This window comes from Podarcis bocagei (assembly GCF_964188305.1).
Source record: "Podarcis bocagei genome assembly, chromosome: 14".
Lineage (NCBI taxonomy): Eukaryota > Metazoa > Chordata > Lepidosauria > Squamata > Lacertidae > Podarcis > Podarcis bocagei.
In genome coordinates this window covers 18,495,309-18,521,249 of record NC_138139.1, presented here as the reverse complement: position 1 = coordinate 18,521,249, position 25,941 = coordinate 18,495,309, and the positions used below count along the sequence as shown (strand labels likewise).

General features: G+C 43.2%; 1 protein-coding gene across 1 annotated transcript in view; it reads right to left on the bottom strand.

The window, feature by feature from the left end:
* Positions 1-25,697, bottom strand: part of CTXND1 (cortexin domain containing 1) — a 36,133-nt gene extending 10,436 nt beyond the window's left edge. Inside the window, exon 1 of the mRNA XM_081171351.1 lies at positions 25,366-25,697. The gene's annotated coding sequence lies outside the window, so the exon portion shown is untranslated. The remainder of the gene's footprint in view (positions 1-25,365) is intronic.
* Positions 25,698-25,941: the final 244 nt, after the last annotated feature.

Below are 25,941 nucleotides of genomic sequence, written 5' to 3'. Positions count from 1 at the left end.
AGAACCCAAGACCCCATTTGCACCCTCAGCACTGCAAATTGTTAAAGGTGCTAAGAGCTGTTAGGAGACCCCTGTTTCCCTCAGAGAACTACAGTTCCCAGAGCTCCATGGCAAGACAGGTTGGTTGTTAAAACAGTCTGGCATTGTAAGGGTCTCCTGAAAACTCTCTACAGTCTCCATAATTCTTTGGGGAAAGCAGGGCTTATTTTTCAGCCGGAACTCAGTTCTGGCACCTCTCAGGTGGGCTCCATCATAAGAGAACAAGGGAGGCAATCATGGTGACCTCTTTTTCTAGAAAAATAGCCCTGGGAGGGAAGCCACAACTCTTTAAAGTGGTATGGAACTGCTTTCAAAGTATAGTGCAGATGAGGCCCGAAGTTAACAGATTCATGTGTCCCTGGGAGCCACATAAGCGCACTCGCTTACTTTGGTGCAGTACCACTTTTAACCCTGCTCATCCAGGACAACTGTTTTGTGGCCCCTGTGGTTCCTTTCTTGGTTCCAAACACAATGGATCAGCTTGGCATTGACAGTTAATGAGATCAGATGCAGGAAACATCTATCATGCACAAATTAATAGACTGAAAACAAATCTTTAACGCTCCTTTAAAATACTCCTCAAGGAAGACGGCACATCCATCTTAATTTTGCCATCAAACAAATAACTGTCCATGGATTTAGGAAATGGACCTTTGATTCGCCATTGTTAAAATGAGGAAATGTAAATACCTCTGTGTTAGGTTGCTCATAAAACCCCTTTTGAGTGATGGTCTGCTTTTGTCTGGTGCAGTCTGGAGCGCTGTCAGTCTCCGGCCTGACACAATTATTCATGTCAGTTATGCGCTATAGTTCATATATCACAATCAATCCGGTGCTTGCATTTTAATAATCCTTGGGGGTGATTCATAATATGTTTTCCATTCTCCAGCATTTAAAAACCATCCAAGCATTGAGCCATTCAGGCCATTACTTTAGTCCACAGCATTATACAACTTGCCAAGATTAACCTTCTCTCCTCTTGATGTACGGTTTGTTTACTCTGTATAATTCTGTAATATGGACAGCATCCCAAGTCCATTGACACATTGCATCCCGTCTAGAGCAACTTTGGCTGATCCCCTCTTATCAATGGGAAGGCCCATTGTCAGAAAATCTACCTGGCTAGCTGCTATTTTTGCCTTGCGTTTGGTTTGGTTCAGTTCCTATTGATAGTCCAACCTACTTAATTTGCATTTCCAGTTACATTACAAGAAACAAAATGCAGCCATCCTTCAAAAGCCACACTTCCCTCGCTTTTTTCAATGCAGTTCTCCAACAAAATAATATGTACAATAATACATATACTAAGATCCAGTGTGCGTTTAAAAAAATGCATGTATAATGGTACCTTGGTTTAAGAACAGCTTAGTTTATGAACAACGTGGATGAAGAACGCCGCAAACCCGGAAGTAGGTGTTTTGGTTTGTAAACTTTGCCTTGGAATAAGAACATGTTCCATTTCCTGTTGAGTGTAAACTGAGTCCCCTGCTGCTATGGGAAAGCACACCTTGGTTTAAGAATGCTTTGGTTTAAGAACAGACTTCCAGAACGGATTAAGTTTTTAAACCAAGGTACCACTGTATTGGTAAAAACAACACAAAAATGCTTTTGTATAGGGGAAATTGCCTAGCAAAAAGGTGTCTCTTAGGCAAAGTTGCATATGCAAATATATATTAGAATAAATATATATATTAGAATATATATATTAGAATAAATATGAAAACGCTGGGTGAGGTGAGAAATCTTTTTAAAATCCCACAAACTTATGTGCAAATGTGGAGAATTGAACATTAGACTGGAAAAATGAGAAACCAAAACGACAGATTCATCCATCTCTATGTTCTTGATTTGTTTGGGTTTGTTTGTTTTGCAGAATATTACAGTCCCCTCATAAATTGCTCCAAGCTCCACGGGTGGTTCTTTCCAAACTCTAAATGTCACATTTAGGTTTTTTGGTTTAAAATGCATTTAATGTCAACCTGTGCCAACAAACTGCAATTTCGTACTTTCCTTATCAACAAACGTATTCAGGGAAGACAATATGAATGGTATGAAATAAAAGATGCCTCAGAAGGTCGAATGGTCAAAGTAACATGGAATATTCAGCCATCTTGCCCATCAATTAGACATGAGTAAACTCTATCGTACTTTACTGTAACTTGTGCATGAGTAATCTGTGCATAGGTGAGCAAACTTAGATAAAAAGGTTAATTGCTGGTCAATTGCAGAGAGCCTCTTTGTCAAAACAAACTGAGCACAGCTATAGAGGCAAGGTTAATGTTCTTTTAATGGGCAAGCCCTCCGGTTGTCCCTTTTGCACAGCGTGTTGGACAGACTGGCATCTAGCAGCACTGCATTTCTTAGGACAAAATATGTTTGGTCCCGATTTCTTCTTTTTATATAAAAAGGGGAGGCAGTGGCGGAGGAGAATAATTCTGCCTTTACTTGCTTAAAGGATACATGCTGCAAAGCCAAGTTGGCACCTGCGATATGTAAAGCTTGTCAGTTTCCTTCACTTTTTGGTGTACATCAATTCATCATTTACAATATATGATGCCAAACAGCTGATTAATGGGAGCCAAAATAGTTTAAAATCCAAACTGGTCAGTAAAGCAGTGGGAAAAACTTGTTTGATATATGCTAGGGAATAAATATACTTAAAAGAAGAAGAAGAAGTCTGGGTGTTGCTTGGTTCTAAGTTATTTATTATGCCCTTGTTAGAAGATGCAAAGAATTTGTATGCCAGTACAATACTGATAAAATACGAAAAGGTAAATGACATCGACAAAAGCATGGAGCGTCATTGTGGTGCAGTGGTTACAGTGTTAGATTAAGACCTGGGAGACCAAGGGTCAACTCTCCACTTGGCCATTCAAGCATTTATGGATATATATTAAGTCTCATGCTTATATGGAATGGGCCAAGTGCATTGTAAGGATGGAAAAATGAGCAACCAACAGGAGCGATAATTTATTCATCCCATATCCATCCCATATCCATCCATCCCATTTCCATTTCATCCATCCCATATCCATTCCATGCCAATCACTGGCATGGAAGAATGGCAGCTTATCCCCCCCCCCCTTTTTTAACAACATCCATGCATTTCATGAAAAGAAATTGAGCACAGTTATACAGTGGTACCTCTGGTTAAGAACTTAATTCATTCTGGAGGTCCGCTCTTAACCTGAAACTGTTCTTAACCTGAGGTACCACTTTAGCTAATGGGGCCTCCCACTGCTGCTGCCCCGCCGCCACACGATTTCCGTTCTCATCCTGAGGTAAAGTTCTCAACCCGAGGTACTACTTAGTGGAGTTAGTGGAGTCTGTAACCCGAAGTGTCTGTAACCTGAGGTACCACTGTAATATGGTGACTCTCATAAAATGTGTGTGTTTACAAAAGCACCAATTCTACAGCATTTGTGGGTGAATGCTTATTGATGATTTCAGCTGGCTGTGCATACTTATAAATTAGCTGAGATTCCTGAGTTGCAGGGGGCTGGAATGGATGACCCTTGGGGTCCCTTCCAACTCTACGGTTCTATGATTCCACGATTGCTTGTGCAACACCGCATGCCTCTCTATATGAAAAGAATCACTAAGTTTCCACCCCCATCGTTCAGCCCGGACACTGAAGTCCAGCTCCGAGGGCCTTCTGGCAGTTCCCTCACTGCGAGATGTGAGGTTACAGGGAACCAGGCAGAGGGCCTTCTCGGTGGTGGCGCCCACCCTGTGGAACGCCCTCCCAGTAGATGTCAAGGCAATAAACAACTATTTTACTTTTAAAAGACAACTGAAGGCGGCCCTGTTTCGGGAGGTTTTTAATGTCTGATGTTTTATTGTGCTTTTAATTCTCTTGGGAGCTGCCCAGAGTGGCTGGGGAAACCCAGCCAGATGGGCGGGGTCTAATTATTATTATTATTATTATTATTATTATTATTATTATTATTTAGTGAAAAGACACTAACATCGGTGCCTTTCTGGAACAGTGCATGAATGATCAACTACGCCATTACATTATAATGGGCCAGCCGGATGTAGCGTCGAGAGTGTCATTCCAGGTCAAGGGACAAATATCCACTCAAGCCATGAAGCTTAAGAGTGTCCTTCTGCCCTAGCTACTATCTCTCAGCCTAACCTGCCTCACAGGGTTGTTGTTGTTGAGTAGAAGCACTTGTGTTGCCTTGAGGGCCATGTAGGGTGGCATCCAGTCCTGAAGTTTTTCACCCTTGGGTGGAGGTCTGGGATAAGCTTCCGCTTTGACCAGAAGAGTCTGTAGTGCCAGGAACTGCGCCCTCCCAATTGTCTCTGCCAAGGCACCTCTTGCTTTTGTTTTCTACCAGTTGCTGGGAATCGTGAGTGTCCCACTTCCCATAGATAACCGGTTGGTAGATGCTGAACTAGGTGGATCATTGGCCTGATCCAGCCTCACTCTTCTTATGTCCTTCCTGATTTCAGTGCAAGCCGTGTTGAACACAATCTGCCCTCCGTTGCACAACCCCACCATACGTCCCCATTGCTAGGTGCGACACCCAAGCGTGATTGAACATTAGAAGCTCACCTTTATATGCAGAGAGTAAGTGCGCTTAGCAGACCCTGGGTATGTTTAATGGACTGGGCAAAACCAGCAAAAAGCCATTAATCTTGAGCACAAAATATGACCCACTTAACTTCTTACCAAGGTTAGGGGCTCATGTGGCGAAAGGGTAAGTGTTTGTGTTCAGAGTGCCCAGAGGCATCTCGGGCTGAAACATTGTCCTTGTACATTTCATCAACGCATGTGTTGACAGCAGACATTCTTCACCCTTGAAGCAGGTGATACGGTTTTACAAGCATATTTATGCAACTCTGCCTAGCCCTGCATGGATTGAAAACCAAGAGGTTGGGTGGGTTTTTGTTTTGGTTATAGGTTTACAATAAAGAACATACCGTATTTTTCGCTCTATAAGGTGCACCAGACCACAAGACGCGCCTAGTTTTTGGAGGAGGAAAACAAGAAAAAAAAAATTCTGAATCTCAGAAGCCAGAACAGCAAGAGGGATCGCTGCGCAGTGAAAGCAGCAATCCCTCTTGCTGTTCTGGCTTCTGGGATAGCTGCACAGCCTGCATTCGCTCCATAAGACGCACACGCATTTCCCCTTACTTCTTAGGAGGGAAAAAGTGAGTCTTATAGAGCAAAAAATGCGGTAACTATCAAAGTGTTATGTGTTATCTAAGATGAAAGTGTACTCACTGCAAGTTGCCATTTATGAATCTCTTCTCCTGAAACATCCCAAGGCGATTAAGAAAAACAAAAGACTCAAATTTTTGCAAAGCAATTTCCCTTAATAGAATGCATTTAGTGTGTTATTTACACTAATAACAGGAATTTTTAATGCATACTTTTCACCTAGTAGATACATCTTTGTACACATTACTTGACTGGAGAGATTGCATGCAAAATGGATAATTAGGAGAAATTAGCACTAAAATGCTGATAAATCTTTGTGAGGAGTTTTTTTAAAAGCGTGGAGAACAGAAGATGGGAAAAATTAGAAGCGGAGAGAAATGAAAATGGACTAATTTGCCCATACTCAGCGACCAATGAATTGTAATCTGAAAGCTGGCAAAGAAAACTGAAATTCGGGGAATGAAGAGAGTGGAATGCCCTGCTTGCAGGGAATAGCTGGTTATAACCCCCGAATAGCCCCACTTTTTTCTGGAGCTCACCTTTATATATGCTGCAGAGCATTTGACTTCTGCTGTAAGCTGATAAACAGATTTAAAGCCGTCGTGACTAATTCCACATTAAATTGCTAATAGTGTTTCAAGGTTACCTGCCTGGGAAACTTTGGAGGCTCTGTATAATTAGCGTGCGCTGGAGACCGCCTTTGAGAAATGGACATAGGGCAAAAGTATTTAATTCATCTGGGGAACTACAGGTTTCAAAGCAATGTGGGAAATAAAAAATGACCTGTGTACACCAAGCCTTTCCCCGTTTATTCCACAGAAGTTTCTGTTTTTGTTCGGGCTGCTTTAACTGATCTAATCACCATGAATGATTAACTCAAAGCTTTGGTATGACACCTGCAACAACACCAGTACTTCACTGCACAGTGATATATAAATGTAATTGTGGCAATTTGCTTTCCGTGTAAGGTTACCAAATGACTTTTAAAAAAGCAGCAGCCTGGCTCATGCGCTTTTAACAACATCTTGGCCTGCAGACATCATCAGTATGTTCTGTGTCCGAAAAAGCCTCGCCAGCAGATGGAGTGGCAATTTATGGATCACCAAAAAGAGGAAATGCAAGATTTAGTCTAGATGCACACCTCAGCCTGCATACCAGATGGAGCTGGTAGACAGATGCTATGGCACAGAATTAACCTCCACCTCCATGGACAGCTGTGAGTCCAAAATGACTCCCGGGCTGCACACCTGGTCCATTCATGACCACAGAGTTCTCCTCGATATTACCATGTCCGGCCCCTAGGTCTCAGGTTTGGGCTCTGAAGTCTCAGGGTCTGGAATACCCCTACATGAGACAAGCAGGAACACATTTTGCACGCAATCCAACAGGTAACCCACATGCTTTGCGGTCCATTGGCACAAGACGGACTTCAGGGCGATGGGTGGTGATACGCGAGCAGCGCTAATGCCGTCTTTAATTTCCCCTTCCTCTAAGCTAATTGAATCAATCATGGATTTAATAATGCAATTCCAGGGAGGACATCATAGCAGCTGCCCTAATTGCACAGATCTAAAAGGGCTGACATTGAGTCAGCGAACCCAAAATCTGTCTCATCTGGAAAAGCATCTAACGGTGCCTTAAAAAAACAACAACAGAGCAATCCTTCATATAAAACAAAAGAAGTAAAAGAGGAAAGAGGAATCTCTAGGTATTAACCTAAGTGTGCAGTTTGGCTCTGCTGTGTCTTAGCTTTAAACCTTTGTCAAAACAAATTTGCTCAAATGCTGCTCTATTAGCCTGCTGGGGAATATATTACGGCAGCATTTCATGGGATTATTCCAAACTTAAAGATGGTGAATGAGAGAAACAATAAATGAAGCCAAACACAGCCATCCATGGGAATTCCTTCTCCAAGTTTTGCTGTGCAGATCTCCAGCCAAGTGTGTATGTACAGAAAGGTGTGTATCAATGCATGTATTTATGAAAAGAATATGCAAAGGCACGTTATATTAAGGGGAAATTGTTGAGAGAAATTGGCACTAAACTGCTGGTGAATTTTAATGAAGACTTTTAAAAAATGAACAAATTTTCAAACTGATCTGGAAATGTGGAGAACAAAATTTAAGAGAGGGAAAATGAGGATGTGAGGGGAAACCAAAACTGACAGATTTGCTCATCCCTACTCAGCACTCAGCACCTGAGTTGATGATTAGAGGAGGGAATTCCTTAAATATTCTGTACTGTATGGACTCACATTGGCTCATAGCAATTTTTCCAAAGGCAAATCCTTCTGTCTCTCAAGTGGCTCGTAATCCAAGTAATTAAACGGTTTGGGGCAGAGAAGATGCCAAATGAAACAAAAATGACAGTGTATGGACAAAGTATCTCTTTAACCCATGACATGCCAGTCTCAGCAGCAACAAGAAAAAGGTGTCCAGTCATCTGTTCCATGGCCGTTTGCTGAAGAAGAGGTGCTTCTTGTGGTCTTGGCCACTTGGGGGCTCTGAATACAGTCCAGTGATGGTGTGTCTGGAATCCTGCTGCCAGATGCTGCGTCCTCAGAAAATGAACCAGGTGCTCCACAGATCAAGGACCTTGAGGAGCAGGCAGGGAACTGGTGCTCCACATCCCCTAGAGGGGCACCCAGGTGAGATATCTCCTGCAGAACCCCTGGAACTGTCAAAGGAGGAGGTGGAGTCATCTTTCAGTCGTCCAACTCCTTGGCCAGCAGCACCATGGCTTAGCAAAGCAGTGTTGCCGCCTCAGCATCCCCTGAAACATTCACTGCGATGCAAAAGCAGTTTTTGCACACCTCCCCAATCTCTCCATCCAGATGGAGCCATAACCGGGGAGGATGGGCAAAGCTGTTGGTTCCAGTTTCTCTCCGTTCCTCATTTATCCATTCAGTTCTCCACTTTTCTGCATCAGTTTGTCTACTTTTTTTAAAGTCTTCATCAGCATCTGAGTGTGTATTTCTTTTATTATGGACACATTTTGTGCGCTCGCACAACTCCCCCTGACATTTGTTTTTTAAAAATATTTTTTATTGAAAGTTTAAACAAAACATATTATCCAAAAACATATCATCCTTAATTTTCCCCCATTTTTCCTCCCTCCCCCCACCCTCCCACACAACAACCCCCCCCGACTTCCCTCAGTTCCAGTCTTTGGTTTCTCTGTGAATGCTATTCTCTGCATGTTGCAAAGTTGTATAGATCCTTAAATTGTTTAACTGATTATTGTCAATAAAAAGTTTGTGAATGTTTATTCAAAACCTGCCAAGGAGTCCAGTTCACTTTGTTGCCTCTTCAAATACTTTGTAAAGGGTTCCCATTCATCATTAAAATCAGTTATCCTTGTCCCGTAGCTTATGTGTCAATTTTGCCAGTTCTGCATAGACCATCAGTTTTTCTTGCCATGATTCTTTAGTTGGAATTTCTTCAGTCTTCCATCCTTGTGCTATTAGGACTCTCGCGGCCGTTGTCGCATACATGAAGATGTTTTTCAGCTTTCTTGGCAGGTCTTTCCCTACAATCCCTAACAAAAACGCTTCAGGTTTTTAAACAAATGTTAGATGGAACATTTTCTTCAATTCGTTATATATCATTTTCCAAATTTTTAAGATTACATTACAATCCCACCACATATGATAAAATGTCCCCTCCTTTCCCTTACACTTCCAACATATATTTGAACTAGTTTTGCACCTTTTCCCTAACTGCACTGATGTCATATACCATCTGTACATCATCTTCATATAATTCTCCTTCAACAGGGAACAGTCTGTAAATTTTAAATCAGTTTTCCATCCCCCTGACATTTTGTATGCTGTTTTCACTAATGTGTGCATTTTTATGCACACTTGATCCCTAGCGTGTGCATTTTTGTACAGTCCTGCGTCGCAAAATTCAGAGAAGTTCCAGTTTCGAAGGATAGCTGTGTTTTGTTTCAGAGGTGCGAGTTTAGGGAGTGCCACCTTTAAACATGAGTGGAAGTGAATTTCTCCCTAATTCCTAATATCACTGTTCAGTGTAGGGATGATCGCAGAGTGGGGTCCGGAGGGAGCACACTCCCCACCCGCAGGCAGCCACAGTCTGCCTGAACGTGTGACCTTAGAGTGCGGGGCACCCCCCCCCCCAGACAAGCCACAGCTGTCTGAACATCTTACTCTCTGTCTAACCTTTTGCGGTCTCAGTAGTCTGCGGTGTCCTGTCTGTAACCTTTGTCCCTGAGACCTTCTGTCTCCTTCGTCATACACTGTGCAAGGGGAAAATGACACTGTGGAAACAGGTGCCAAAATAACTTTGTACCACCCCACGATCTCGGGACCGAAGATGTGTAAAGGTCACAGCCTAAAATGTATCTGCCTGGTTTGCATATTTGTCTCAATAAAAGGAAGCTCCACAGGACTGGCCGGCAGCTTGCATACAGCTCACCTGTGCGCAGCTCACCTGATGATCAACCCCCAGTCTTGTGCCTTCACTTCAATTCAGTAATGCATTCCAGCCAGGCAAAAGTGCTTGAGAGGGGCTCCAGAGCAAGGCTGCTGTCACTTGGGGAGGGGGACATGTCTTGGGCACAATCTCAGCTCGCAAGAGTCAGGTAGGAAGGTGAGACTCCCCACGCTTGCCCTAGGTTGAGCCTTGCTGCAGCTCCAGCTCATAGTCTTAGGAGCACTTTATTATGAATTCTGATGCGATGCTGCCGCCAGAGCACACACTATTTGCTGTATCAAAAGTTCTACTCATCAAATAACTCCCGGCGCATTAACTGTTTTAAATGACTTTGCGGATGGAAACATTTCATAATGGCTTTAATTACCAGTCTGGTTCAGTGTTTGGAACCAGTTAGTTGAACGGAAATGCACAAGGAAGGCTGCAGATCTAAACATTAAATCTGGCTTTGTTTCAGAGTAGGATAAAACTCCATTTGCCTGGGGTGCGTCAAATCTCAATAAAAACTATAATTCACGTGATGGAAGTTAGCAGGGTTGACTTGTGTGGAAGATGATGCTTTGGAGAAAGTTTAATGTTTAACTCCAGAACGAGGCAGGAATTAATTCAGAAGAGACCACCCATCCCATCCTGATTACTGGGATTTTTGCAAAAGCGAGGCTTTGTCCTCAAGCCCAATGCCCCAGGCAATTGCCTACCCCTGAATCTGACCCTCCTATGGTTTTGCTCTAGAGTGGCTTTTAAGCAGAGTTTATTCCAGACCTGCTTTATGATAATACAAGCAAAGTGGAACTTGCAATAAAATGCTGCAGTACACCTTTGCCTTCCTGTTCTGGGTTCTAGCCAGGGTTCTTGCCCTCTTCCAGAATACTCCATTCCACCACCACCTTTCCATTTCCAACTGATGCTCAATGTACCATTGCTACTGAGCAGATTTCCACATTCCTATGAGAAGTATTCTGCAGCTACTTGATGGAATAATTCCTTCCTAAGTCAGCTCCTGGTTCTGCAGTAAGAAATAACTATTGTAGTCTAGCTGGAAGCCCCTCGCTTTCACTGTTTGTACAGGGTCTCTCTGCGCCGTCAAAAGGGGGAGACCCGTTCTGCCCGTGTTGTTTTATGGGCTGCCTCCTTAATGTCACATTTGTGACGTGCCGAATCAATTACAGGAGGAGAGTTGTAAGTGGCTTGGGAAGGGGAAACAAATCATGAGGATGCAGATGAATTCTCTTTGATGTTATCAATTAACGTGGGAAGATTAAGTCATTGATCACAGGAAGAAAGCAACTGAAAATAAGATTTGACGCAAATAGCCTCCAACTGTAACGTTCAATAATTCTGGCATAGATTTTCTCGCTGGGTGTACCAGTTACTAGGTCACAGAGCCTGTGGCCCTCTGAAAGGTGTTGGATTTTCAGAAATGGAAATGGGAATTTCCACAATTTCCACGTTCATCCAAAGTCAGGAATGGAAAGCAAGCAAGAAATACAAGCAGCATTAGCTACCAGTCTGCAAACATTAGGTATATAGTGACATTATTTTCTGCTTTGTTATTTGCTATTCTCCTTTCACTGAAATTAACTACATAAGTGTTAAATGGAGCAGATAGAGTGGCAAACAGGATTAGTTCTGGCAGAAGCTAAACTGCAGTGGAACCGAAATGGTGTTGATCGTGACAAACCCAGGATGGGATTGAATTTACTGCCTCCTTGCATCCCTTGTTGGACCATAACTCCCCTAATCTCTGACCCCAATCTATATGGAGAACCACAGTTTCCTCATAGGAGACCCTTATTCCCCTCACAGAGCAGAGGTGGACTTAGGGGAGCACAGCTGATTTGTCCACACAAGGGGTGTCACAGCAGTGACTTAGAACAGAAGGCAGAAGTTGGGGGGCACCGAATTTTTGGCCTTGCCCAGGGCACCACTGCAATTTGAAAGCCCAAAGCCCACCAGCACACAGATCTATAATTCCCAAAGAGTTTAACAATCAGGCTCTCTTTCCAAGGAAGTATGGGAACTGTTGTTCTCTGTGAGGGGAATAAGGGTCTCTTAACAGCTCTCGACACCTTTACAAACTTGAGTTTCAAGGATTATTTTTCGTGAACCATGACTGTTTAAAGTAGTATGCTACTGTTTTAGTGTTTTGGGCAGGTGGGGTCTCTCTCTCTGTGTGAAAGAGCGTTAGAGGAGGCACCAGCAGGAGGAGGAGGAGGAGCCACCAGTCATCAAAGCTGTGAGTCTACCACGTGTGGCTCTGCCCCTGTGTCAGGGACCGTGCTGAGGCAGGCTGCACTGAGGAAGAATGGTTGGAGCCACCCCCTGCTCCTGATCCTGAATCTTCCCAGGAGCAGGAGAACAGTATAGATTTGGAACAGTGGTTTGCAGAGGGTCATAGTTCAGAAGGCAGAAGCTGGGAAATACTGGAGGGGAAACAGCTAGGAGAAGAAACACTAGAAGAGAGAGAGTTAACAGGTTCACATTCTCTGGATGGTATCCGCCCCCCTTCCCCAAAGTCACGGAGAGCTCAGAAAGTGTCAGAACAGAAAGTGCAGAAGCTACAAACTCAGATTACAAGACGTAGGAGTGACGTAGATTAATAGGAATGGAGGAGGGGTGAGCCTTAATTGGGAGCACCGCCATTCTAGAGAGATGCATTCTGTTGTCTCTCGCTGTGATTATTAAATATTCTAAGTGGTAAGAAGACTCCTTTCCCTTTGTTATGCTTATCTACTGCCACGGGGGAGGAAGTCGATTCCCTGAAGCCTGGCTCCTCCTGACATCATGTGCACGATGTTGCCCCCCCCCAATTGCTCTTGCAAAGTGGTGCCTCTGGACCTTGTAGAGAACTTTTCCTCTCCCTGGAAACCTGATGCCGCAGTCCTGGGAAAGACACACATCAGTCGGATGGCTGGTGCTTGGAAAGTGGAAAGCGGGAGTTCAAAAACTTTTGAGTTGCTATCATGCTGCAGTGGAGTTGCTGGCTATCGATTGCCCTCGCCTGTTGAAACATGAATGGGGTTCGATTGGGGATGCAAACTGCCAGGCAACTGCAAAGCCAATGGGCTGTGAAATGCTGACCTCGCAACAATGGAGACTTTGATTGTATAGGTCCTTGCTCATTAAATGAGATGGGAATTTTGTTTCGTCTCCTTGTTCAAGAAAGGCAATGCCATTTCTGGCTCAGTCATTAATTGTCAGCAGTGGTAGGCATTCAACCTTTGCTGATGGTGACAACCAGGAGATGCCATTATTACAAAAAATGGTATTTCTATGAACCTGCTGGCAGCTGGTTCATGGAGAAACCAAACTCCTCTTTCTATGGCAAGAATGTTAATAGAGCCGTATTTCACTCAGAGTACCCCGAGGCACCGTTCCGAGTGCGAAGCTTGGCACCATTGATTTTTCCATTCTGCAAAGATCCCCTTTTGAATGGTTTGTAATTTACAGAAGCTAAAGGGTCAGCTCAGAGGCTTTCCCTTCCTGCAGCTGTGCCTTTATCTGCCCATAGCAAAGTTTCATTCAACTCACTGCACGAACAAGATAGGTACTCGCGATATTTATCCCCCTTGCCTATTAAGAGCAGAACTCCTAAATTTTGAACAGCCAATATTTTAACGATGGGCAAATTTCCATCTCTTGGTTCAGTTCCCCACATTTCTGCATCACATTGCAGTTTTTTTTAAAGTTCTCATGTAAATTGTCAGCATTTTAGTGCAATTTTCTCCTAGTGTACATTTTTTGTTTGCAAAAGGGGGTGGGAGGGGGTTATTGGTTTGTCAGGGTTTTTTCTTTTTTAATGTATTTTTATCTTGCATTTTAATGTTTTGAACCACCCTGAGACCCATGGATGAAGGGCATTCATTGGCAATAAAAGTTGGGGTCTTGGCTAGATCCAATCGGCACTCAGTGCATGCAACACGTTGTTTTATGAGAGCTTTGGCCTGTTCGTATCCCATGCTAAGTAGAAAACCTGGGGAGAAGCCCAGGGTTGAGATTTTAGAGGTGTTACTAAAGCAGGCTCCTCCCATTTCAGCCTCACTCTGGGCTCGGTGGCATAGGAAGGGGTGTGCGATGGGTGTGGGCTGCCCTGGGTGTCATCACTGAGGGGGGGGTGACAAAATGGAAAAAACGTGTTCTTAAAATAAAATTTAAAAAATTGGGATCATGACACTTTTTTTGGAAAAAATAATATTATTTAAAATGAGTTTAATAACTTCATCCGACAATTAATTACCGTATTTTTCACTCCATAAGACACACTTTTTTCTTCCTAAAAAGTAAGGGGAAATGTCTGTGCGTCTTATGGAGCGAATGCATGGACCCTGGAGCCGAATTGCCCAGGGGCAAAAAGCAGATCATGCTTTTTTTGAGGGGGAGTGGGTGTTGCCGCTGATCGGCAAGCGATCGGGAGCAGGATAAAGGACGCTAGCAGTAAAGGAGGCTGCCTGGGAGGGGGGCGGTAAAGACTTGCGAACTTGCAAGGAGAGGAGACAGGAAGACTAAAGCAATGAGGAGAAAAATTAGAAGAAAAGGAGGAGCAAAAAACTGCTCCAGCTAAGGAAAAGACACTAAGGCAAACAAGAGGGAAGGGGGTGTTGAAAGGAAGTAGCTGATTGGTAAACGATCGGGAGGGAGATAAGGGACGCTAGCGATAAAGGAGGCTGCCTAGGAGGAGGGAGGTAAAAGCACATGGATCCTCACGATTTTTGCATTGAGTCACCCCAAATTCACCATCATATCACATAGTATGTCCATGGCTACAGCCTGCACCAAAAAAACCACGCATCCACTGTTCGTGGGGCCACAATGGCGCACAGATCCACATGGATTCTCAGGATTTTTGCATTGGGCTACCCCAAACATACTGTCAAATCACATGTCTGTGGCTACAGCATGAACCACAAAAATCATACATTCACCGTTTCATTCAGAATATTTTTATCTTGTTTTCCTCCTCTAAAAACTAGGTGCATCTTATGGAGGGTAAAATGCGGTAACCTCAACAAGTTAACATAATACGTATTGAAACTTTTTAATTCAGTCAACAAACACAACGAAACACGGCTGAACTTGACATAGTGGAGAGTGTATGTATAACAAAGGGGATGGGGTATTTCTTTCCGCTGAAGTCTGTCTCTGCAGTTTGGACTCAAGCAAGACGTATTTTTCCTTCTTCTAATAATTTCAATGTGTGTGGGGGGGAGGTGGCAAAAAAAAATTCGCACCGGGTACCACCTGACCTTGCTATGCCACTGTCTGGGCTTCGACTACCGGCACGCACGCCTCTGTTGCCTGCCTCTGCTCTTGCCGCACGCCAACAGGTAAAAGGTGCCAGTGAATTCACTTTGCATGAAGAGACCATTGTGGCTTGAAAGAACCAGAGTTCAGGGGCTTCCAGGCGGTCTGTTTGCTTAAGCATTCATCCTGTTGCGTTTGTAGGGAAATTATGCAACGTTGCATCGTAGCAAGTGTTACCTCACACCTTCCGGTGCATTCCGCAGTCACTTTCCTAAAAATGCATTTTTGTGTGTGTGAAGCATGTTTGTTGTGCAAAAACCTCCCAGTCAACTATAATTGGACAGCGTGAGTTTGCCAGCATGTGACTGCTGTTGTTTTTGGGTGGGATTCACATTGGAAGCACCCATAGGAAATACAGGCTGTTTTCCCTCAGTTGCCTGAAGGTCAGTTCATGGTCGTGTGAGGCATTCAGCTCAGGAATCATTAGCAATCACTCCTCTAGACTCTCCCTAATTCCCCCCACCCTTTTTTTGCACATGAACTGTTATTCTGAGCGACGCTACAGTTTTCGCTTAGAAAATGGAGAGTAAATTATTTTTTGCTTCCCTTTAGGGGAAACTGCTCCGTCAGCAACATTTGGAAAGTGTTCAGCGGGAGCCCTTTAATGCTCCTTGAACATTACTGCACTGCTGTTTGAAACACACCCTGTCTAGAGATTTTTTTATTTTTATTTTTGCTTTTAAAGGGGGGGCTGTAGGATTAAAGGCAGTTGCGGGGGGTTGAAGTGAGTTACCTCATTGGAAAGAATGGAACAGCAAACTTTGCAATTGAGGAGAAAAAGCAATAATAATGGATGCATGCAGGTTTAATTGGCTAAAGAAGAATTGCTAAAACATCTCTTGGGAGCCAAAGACTCCAGATGGTTGTAAAATCACCCAGAAGTTCCCTAACGTTCAGTAACAGAATTGGAATGAAAAATGATTATTACGTCACACTCCCTTCTCCAAAGACCACAAGTTGTTATATGTATGTGTGTACAACTGCGACTTTTAGGCAGCTAGTCTCTGTTCAGACGTAACAGGAAACCAATAGTTTTGCCCCAGCAAATGAATGAGCCTGCCCAAGTCTTGGGCTTGCATATTTCTTCTCTTGCTTTCTTCCTCTTTCACGCACTGGAGGAAAAGATTGGAAGTGTCCACTTTTAAACTACCTACAGCAGAGCTTTCCAAATCATGTGTTGTGACACATTAGTGCAGGGGTCAGCAAACTTTTTCAGCAGGGGGCCAGTCCACTGTCCATTAGACCTTGCAGGGGGCCAGAATATATTTTTTTTTTGGGGGGGAATGAACTAATTCCTATGCCCCGCAAATAACCCAGAGATGCATTTTAAATAAAAGCACACATTCTACTCATGTAAAAACACCAGGCAGGCCCCACAAATAATCCAGAGATGCATTTTAAATAAAAGGATACATTCGTAAAAACACGCTGGTTCACGGGCTGGATTTAGAAGGTGATTGGGCTGGATCTGGCTCCCAGGCCTTAGTTTGCCTACCCATGCGTTAGTGTGTCAGTTTCAGTGTGTAAGTGTCTCTCGTGAACACTCCCCACACTCTTTCCGGGGGCTGGAAAGGGGTTAGCGTAACCTCCGGTTTGCTAGTAAAACTGAATTACTGTGTCACAAAACGATGCATGTCTAAAAAGTGTGTCACCAACATGAAAAGCCACTAACATGGAAAGCTCTGGCCTACAGGATACCATATAGCTGAACTTGGTGGTTTGTAAACCATGGTTAAACCCAAGATCTGAAGCCTGGAGCAGCCAACACAGTGCCCTCCTGATTTTGTTGGACTCCAACTCCCACCAGCCCCAGCCAGCATGGCCAACAGCCAGGAATGATGGGAACTGTAGTCCAGCAATACCTAAAAGGCCATAGATTTCTCATCCCTGGTTTAAACAAGCCATAGTTCCTTGGATTCTGACACTACGGTCAATACTGGCTAGCTTAAAAGTGGGAGCTTTAATTTTGTTATCTGGAGTGAAAGAGGCAGAGAGGGGCATGACCCAGAGGTTCACCTTGGGCCATATATTATTTCTCAGTCTAATCTACCTCAAAAGATTGTTGTGAAGATACAATAGAAGGAAAACCTCATTGTTCACCATTCTGAGCCTATTGAAGGAGGATGGGATGTGAGCATATTAAATAATGATGATGCCCTGGCTAGAAGGCAGAGCTTTGAACTGGAAAATCCTTTGTTTGGTGGGGGAAATCCTCCCCCCCCCCAACTCAGTAATTCATTAAATGCTTTTTGCTTATCTATAGCAATAAATCATTAGTCTACAATCTCACCAATTTTCTTTCCCTCTGCCTGCATTATTTATTTTAATTTTCTTTCAGTAGATTTATAGCTATTTTTTTTTCTGCCCAGAAAAGACAAAGCAGCTAAGAATCTCATTGCATCCACCAGACATACAGTAGAAACATTTAAGAAGCCGTAACAAAAACAAGTAGCATTAGCGACAAGTTGTTTGTAACCAAATAAAAGGAGTAATCGATCACAGGCCCAGAACCTGCTAGAAAATTATAGGTATGTCTTAACTGTCCATTTAAAAAGCAAGCAAAGATGACACCTGGTGGATCTCCCCTCGAAAGTGTACTACAATCCTGGGGCCACCACAAAAAAGACCCCATCTCCTCTGCCCATCTACCCTGCCACTCATGATGATGGGACTCTGAGCAGGATTCCTGATGATCAGGAACTTTTATATGGAGAAAGGTGGTTCTTGAGGTTTCCTGGGCCTAAGGAAGTGTAATTCAGTTTGCATTTTAAGTAGAATGTTCATAATTCACACTTTCCCAAAACGACAAAACAAGCGAAAAACAGCCATACTTTGAAGCTCACACTTCTCTACATATTGCATATGTCAGTTGTGCGTAAGTGGGGAGATGCGTATACAGTATGCAAATTGAGATCTCCAGTGTTGAGTTAGGATGGCTATGTAGCCAAAATAGGGCTGCTAAGACAATAGGGAGTGTTGCATCCTTGAAGGTGGAGACCCTAGATTTCTCCAAGTAGGAAAAAAATAGTGGGGAAACCTAAGGGGGCTACTTTCCTCTTGAAAATAAAAAGAAGAAATAGTGCAGCGAGGGCTGAGAATTTTCAGTGACCACAGAATGCTGGGTGTCTGTTGTGGGAAGGTGGAAGAAAACCACCCTGGAATGGAGTATCCCGGAAAAAAGGCATGGCTGGCTGGTGCCTTAAACAGGATGCAATATTAAGGAAGTTTCGACAGCAGGCAAGTTTCCTTGAAAGACGGTTTGGCTGCTGCTTGTGATCTTGTTCTGTCTGCTGGGGTGAACTTGCACAGCTTACATGATTTATGTAATCAATTAACATAAATTAGATCAGTTACATTGTCGTTAACATTATCCCACCCTATTTCTATACCATTCCATATGCTGAAAACAGACTTCCATGGGAGTTCAGTCTTAGTCATCAGTGATGGGACACCATCCTCTGCCACATCTAATGGCCACAGGCAGGCATTCGGAGCGCAGGACTGGCCACATGGCATACACACCACTCTGTTCTCCTATATTTTGCTGCCTTTTCCGCCCCTCCTCCCCCCCCCCCCAGCCTCTGCCAACTGAGGCAATCACCTCACTCTGCCTAACAGTGATGCCAGCCCTGGCATAAACTGGTATAAAGCTTTCCTTTTCTTTTTCCTACAGGACCACCTCTCCTGGTATGTCCCACAGAGGACCTTACGGTCTTCAAACAAAAACATCTTGGAGGTCCCGGGCCACAGGGAGGTTAGGCTGGCCTCAACCAGAGCCAGGTCTTTTTCGGCTGTGGCCCCGATCTGGTGGAACGCTCTGTCACAAGAGACTAGGGCTCTGCAGGACTTGACATCTTTCCGCAGGGCCTGCAAGACAGAGCTGTTCCACCAGGCCTTTGGCCAAGGCACAGTCTGACCCCCTCCTTTGGTAATCCTCACAGAACTCTAGCCCAATGGTTGCCATTAATTTGATTTTGAATTGATTTTAGAATGAATTGATTTTAGAATGCTGTGTTACTTTTATTGTTGTTAGCCGCTCTGAGCCCGGCTTCGGCTGGGGAGGGCGGGATATAAATAAATTATTTATTATTATTATTATTAGTGAGCCATTTGTTTTATCTATTTACTTCTAAAGAAAATACCATACTTTCGTGTATGTTAGATGAAGGTTTTTTACTCCAAAAGAAAGTAAAAAACGGGGGGGTCGTCTTATACATGGGTAGTACGGGGGGGATGGGCAATTGGTTGCATCCGCAAACAAGATCTAGCGATTGGGTGAGTGAATGGTGTCTGCTGTAAGGACTGCTTTGTCAATTTGGTTTGTGTCGCTTGCGATTTTGAGCGTTTGCCAGTTGGGTGGGTGATATTCAGTCTGGCATCCCCCCCCCAATTGCTCAACAACTCTGGTCAATTCCCTCAACAACTCTGTGCCATCTCCACCCATTTTCTTGAATTTGATGCCCCCCCAAATAGGAAGCGTCTTATACACGGGGGTGTCTTATAGATGGATAAGTACGGCACTTATATACAAGGCTTTTTTTCAGCCGGAACTCAGCAGAATGCAGTTCTGGCTCCTCTCAGATAGGCACCATTGCCATTCTAAGAGAACTGGAGAGAGGTGTTCACGGTGAGTTCTGACACCTCTTTTTCTAGAAAAACAGCACTGAATACACACAGAGAGAGAGAGGTGTTATGTTGCTTCTCTAGTTTTGAGAAGGCAACAGACATTTAAGCACTTGCGCTCATTGAATAGGAAAAGAGAGTAAGTTGTAGCATAATGGCAACAAAGAGTCACTTCTGGAAAAAAAACAAATGGTTGCAAGTTCTCTCAGTTCAAATTGCATGCAGATTTGACGTCCCAATTTTTTCTTTGGTCCCCACCCCCGCACTCCCAATCACTTTAATGATTCACATTTCATTTCCCCCATCTGGAGACTTCCAGCCGTATAAACAGTTTTACCTGTCTTTCCTAACTCTCCTTCTGTTTCCTCAGGTCACAACAGATTTGACTTCTAGAGAAATGCTTTTCAGAGGTAAGTGATACATGGAATAATCTTTTGTACAATGTTGTTCTTTTCCATTAAAGTACAGTGGTGCCACGGGTTACAGACGCTTCAGGTCACATACGCTTCAGGTTACAGACTCCGCTAACCCAGAAATATTACCTCAGGTTAAGAACTTCAGGATGAGAACAGAAACGATGCCTTATGAGGAACGGCTAAGGGAGCTGGGCATGTTTAGCCTGGAGAAGAGGAGGTTAAGGGGTGATATGATAGCCATGTTCAAATATATAAAAGGATGTCACATAGAGGAGGGAGAAAGGTTGTTTTCTGCTGCTCCAGAGAAGCGGACATGGAGCAATGGATCCAAACTACAAGAAAGAAGATTCCACCTAAACATTAGGAAGAACTTCCTGACAGTAAGAGCTATTCGACAGTGGAATTTGCTGCCAAGGCGTGTGGTGGAGTCTCCTTCTTTGGAGGTCTTTAAGTAGAGGCTTGACAACCATATGTCAGGAGTGCTCTGATGGTGTTTCCTGCTTGGCAGGGGGTTGGACTCAATGACCCTTGTGGTCTATTCCAACTCTATGATTCTATGATTCTATTAAATCGTATGGCGGCAGCAGTGGAAGGCCCCATTAGCTAAATTGGTGCTTCAGGTTAAGAACAGTTTCAGGTTAAGAACAGACCTCCGGAACGAATTAAGTACGTAACCAGAGGTACCACTGTACTGAAGCCACCAGATCATCACTTATACCCAGTGCTGTTTTTCTCAAAAGAGAGGTGCCAGGGCTTACCATTCATTAATTCATTCATTTATTGAATTTATATACCGCCCTATACCTGGAGGTCTCAGGGCAGTTCACAAAGAAGATCACAATATATAACAATGAAATAAAAACAATAATCCAATAACAGCCCCCCCAAAAAGAGCCACCTTTTAAAGGGTATAGGATGTTGACAGTGCCGAATTTACATACAAGCTAAACAAACTATAGCTTAGGGCCCCACTCTCTTGGGGGCCCTCAAAAAATTTAAATGAAAAAACAACTGGATGTACATTTCCAAAATATAAGATAATAAAAAAATAAAAAATAAAACCCACATACAGCAACAGTGTTTTGTGTTGTGTAGGCTCCTATGTTGTAAGTAATGGGCCCCGCCTGCTAGCCTGCTCCCTCAAATATCACTGGTTTGCTATTATCATTTCATGTTATAGCAAGTTTCTAGAGACTAGATTATGAGCCTTTGTAAATTGTGTTTCTAAAGGAACTTTTGTTATTGCCAAATGCCAGTGTGTTTGCATTATTAAATTTGTTATGAATAAAAAATCATTTTAAGTTAGAGCTTAATAATTTTTCCACAATTAATATACTTCTTATTTGTATTTCACTATTAATATACTTCTTCTTAATTGTATTTCAGTTCAACAATTACTTTGATAAAATACATATTTTGTTATGTGCAAATGGCTTTAGATACCTATTAGGTCCATAAATTACCATATAGCATATATTTAACACAAAAAAACCAGCAACAATTTGTTGTTGACAAAGGACAGCTGGACATATAAAGGGCCCCATTACCTTCAGTAGCTTAGGGCCTCATCAAACCTAAATCCAGCCCTGGTTGTTGATCAGATCAAGGGAAGGCCTGGTTGAAAAGGAACATTTTTGCCTGGTGCCTAAAGATGTCCAATGAACTCTTCCCTTGTTATCGGAGCTGTGGACAAATCATTATCTAGTTCTGCATTGACTGGCAACAGCTCTCCAGGGCAGGCTTCCTCAACCTCGGCCCTCCAGATGTTTTGAGACTACAATTCCCATCATCCCTGACCACTGGTCCTGCTAGCTAGGGATCATGGGAGTTGTAGGCCAAAAAAACATATGGAGGGCAGAGTTTGAAGAAGCCTGCTCCAGGGTTTCAGGTAGGGTTCTCTCCCAACTTTACCTGGAGATGCTGAGAACTCAACCTGGGACTCCTTGCAGGCAAGGCAGATGCTCCAACACTGAGCTATGGCCCTTTCTATCAAAATTCTCCAACCTATTTGTGGGTGGAGAAATTGGGGGTGCCATTTCACTGAACTTCTCCAGGGGAAAGAGAACCTCTCTAACACTTTCTCAAAGATGGAGGCTCACCATTAGCAGGGACAGTTATTGCTGATTTCTCTAAAAAAAACTAAGATTTGTTTTCGCTGCCACTTCAATGAAGGAGAGAATCAGCGATGGTGTTGGCAGCCTGGCAGCTATTTTGCTTCCTCCACAATCTCCCCAAACCTTGCATCATTTGGGGGGTATTGTTTGCGTGAAATGCTCACCACCACAAAACATGGTGGAGAATGTTCTGCCCAGTGACCACTTTTTTCTGGAGCAGGGAGGGGGGAGAGGGAGAAAACTATATCTCCATAAAAAGACCTCTGAGAAATGTTGAATCAGATTTACTTGCAACTCAGGGAGGGGGACCTCCAACTTTTGTGGGACTCCCCCCAGCCCCCAGCAAGCTATTTATTTATTTAACAAATTTTATATTTTGTTTGATTGTAATAAAACCTCTAAGCACCTTACAAAACTATTACCAAAAATATAATGACCTATGCATGATGGGAGTGGAAGGGCTACACATTTCTCCTCCCTGCCGTAATCAATAAAACACATTGATAAATTGTATGTTAAATGGTTATTCACTGCTGAATGTATAAAGCACATTCGGAGACCCTTGTGCATGCTAATACGTATTGTGCAATACGATAAGCTGCAATCCCATGCCCACAAAAATGGGAGTAAGGATGGAAAGATCTGCCCATTTTGGTTCACTAGGTTTCTCGTTTTTCCAATTTTAAATTCAGTTCTCCGCATGTTGCAACCCTTTGTGATAATATATATATATATATAATCATGAAAATTCATCAGCCTTTTAGTGTGAATTTTCCATAATAAACACACTTTTTTATGCAGTTTTGACCAACGTACCCGTTTTTGGCGAGCAACCTTCCCTAATAGAATGGTTCTGGTAGGTTATTTTCACTAATATATTCATTTGTTATGCACACCTCCCCTTGATATGTGCATTTTTGTAAACGTTGGCTGGGAAACTGCGTCGCAAATTCGGATAAGGGCGAATTTTGAAGGATAGCTGTGTTTTGGTTCATAAATAGTTTCGGAAAGTGTGGATTTGATGGGTTTGGCTTGAAATGCGTTTTCAATCAAATTTCTCCTGCATCCCTAACTTGGGAGTAAATCCCATTGAAGGCAATGTGATTAACTTCTGGCTAGGCATGCATAAAATTTTGCTGTATATTGTCATCCTGCATCTAAGCAGCATCCAAACCCTCGAAATCCTGGGGTCTCTGAGAAGCTAAGGGCATAGAGGAATTGGGCATCATCTTCTGCTTCTCATCCCAATGCCCACAATTCATAGGCGTGCTGCCTCTGAACATTAAAGTCTTATCTGGGTACCATGTTCCTTTTAGACCATGAATCCATTTAACTTATGGTCATCCATTGCTACCTCTTGAATGAATTAATAACACGTGTCGAGTGTTCACTGTGTGATTATGAGTGGGTAGTTAAGGACATAGAAAGTTGCCTTATACTATGCCAGGCAGTGGATCTCTCTAGCTCCATCATTGCCTACACCAGCTGGCAAAAGCCCTGCCTATGTGGTCAAGCTGAAGATTGAAGCTGGGACCTCTTGCATGCAACACAAATGCCCTACCACTGAGCTAATCGCTCCCTCTTCTCCAAATGAAAGGAACATAAGAAAGTGCCTTATACTCAGACCATTCGTCCACCTGGTTCAATATTCTCTATACAGGCTGGCACGGTTTCTCGGGGGTTTCTAGATTACTTTCTCCACCTTACTTGGAGATGCCAGGGATTCAATCTGACACCGTCTGCAAGCCAGGCTGCAGCGCAAACCACAGGTGCATTGCAACTAAACTTGTGGCTCCACAGGGCTATACAAAATGTCACCGGATTCTGTGGAATCAACTCAGTAAATCTGGACTAGGGGAAATTAACATATTCCTTTGCAACAGATGAGGAGAAGGTCCATTGAGATTCAGTTTATCACCTTTTCTACTTTCTCACATTCGTTGTTACTTTCATTGTTGCAGTGAAATAACTTTAATGTCTGAGTTTTTCTTTTTCTGCAGTTTAATGGGTTTTGTCAGACCGGGCTAGATACAAAGTCCCATTTGAAAGGGAAACATTTTCTTATTTCTCCATCACAGGAGAAAAGCTATTAAAAACTTCCTTATAACCACTTAATTAAAAAAAAGAAACCAGTTATACACACAGTATATGAAAAGAAATAGCTATAAGCCCTTGATGGTGTAGTTTCTTACTCCAATTATCTTTAGAGAGAATCCATCTGCAATCGTGTGAATATTTACTTTGGAATAAGCTTTACAGAAAACAGAGGTATTTGTATTCCAATAAAAAGACACAGACTCAGGCTGTAAAGCTCATGAGAAGTTTTAAATAGCATTCCCTTCACAAAAATAGGTTCGAAAGCCTCAAGTTATTGTTACATTTAAAGCTCCTTGCTGAAGTTTGGCAGCAAAAACAAATACATTTGTGTAACTGGAATAAATACAGATCATTCACTTTCATTGTGTCGAGACTTTAACAGTGTGATTTCCTCTGTACATTTTTTTTTAAAATGGCTATGTGTGGTTTTAAAAGATGAACATATTTCAAAATAGCAGTAAGATGTTCTTTTTTAAAAAAGAAATCCTCATGTTGGTCTCTTTAGTGATGTAATGATGAATTAATATCACGAATTCATAATAAAATAATTCAAAATGGGTTCTATAGTTTCAGAGACACACAGACACACACCCCAAATCATTGAGGCTGAGATATTGTGGCAGGCCTACTTTTAGAATCCAAACTCTTATCTTCTCTGCAACTCCCGCTTCATTGAAAAGAAACAGATTCTTTGCTCCATTACAAACTTTACATCCCACCATGACCCACTCTCTGTCAAAACACTGGTAATGCCATTTCTGAACATCTGCTTCAGTACACAAACATGCATTTGCTTGAAGTATCCTTTGCATGAAAGCTTATAACAAAATTCACCTGCAGCACACACCCTCAGGTAGAACAAACTGGAAACTGATCACAGGCACTGTAGTCAAATACAGAATCTCATTCTCCATCAAAGGAGCCATTCCCGGATATTGACAAATGGAACGCAGCGATTGCCTGTTTTTCAGTGGGAAAGTCCTTGTACAGTCTCGGAGCTTCAGTGCCAATCCATACACACAGTTTTGTCTCACAGTCAACGGCTTTTGCTATTTGCAAAATGCAGAGTACATACAGGTGAGCAGAGCTAGCAGGCTACAAAGCAACCCTTTTCTCTAGGAAACAACTGGGGGGAAATAAGAGTTACCAACCTCTCAGAACTTGTTCAGTCCAGGAGTACCAAGCAGCGAGCTCTTCCCTGCGACGCGTCGACACGATACAGAATCTTTGAGCATCCTTGCATAGCGGTGAAATTCCTCCAGCTGATCCAAGAAACCCCAGAGGACCAATGAGAGATTCCCCTTCTCCTCTTGACACCAGCCCACGTCTGGAAGCTGCCTCCCCACTCCCTTTGTTGCCACAAAGCAGCCAGGTTTTCCCAGTTGCTAACTAATTGCAGGAAACCATCTCTGCTGCAATATCAGAATCGCTTGCTGCATTGGGCTCGCGGTGGATCGAGCGGGGCTGATCTTCCGAGCGACACCTGCTTGTGTCAAGCCAGAGGGGCTCTCCCCCCTCCTCCTCTTCTGTTCGGCACAATTCACCTCCTGGGGGGCTGCGTGTTCCTGATCATCACATCCACGCCACTGTCCAGGGCTTTGCTGTCTGCAGTCCCTTGCTTGCCCTAGCCAGAGGCTGTGCAAACAGCCCATTGAGGGGAAAGGAGCTAGATGCACAGCACTGAGGACCAGATAAGAAAGATGGGGAGATTTTTAGTTTTGCATCAG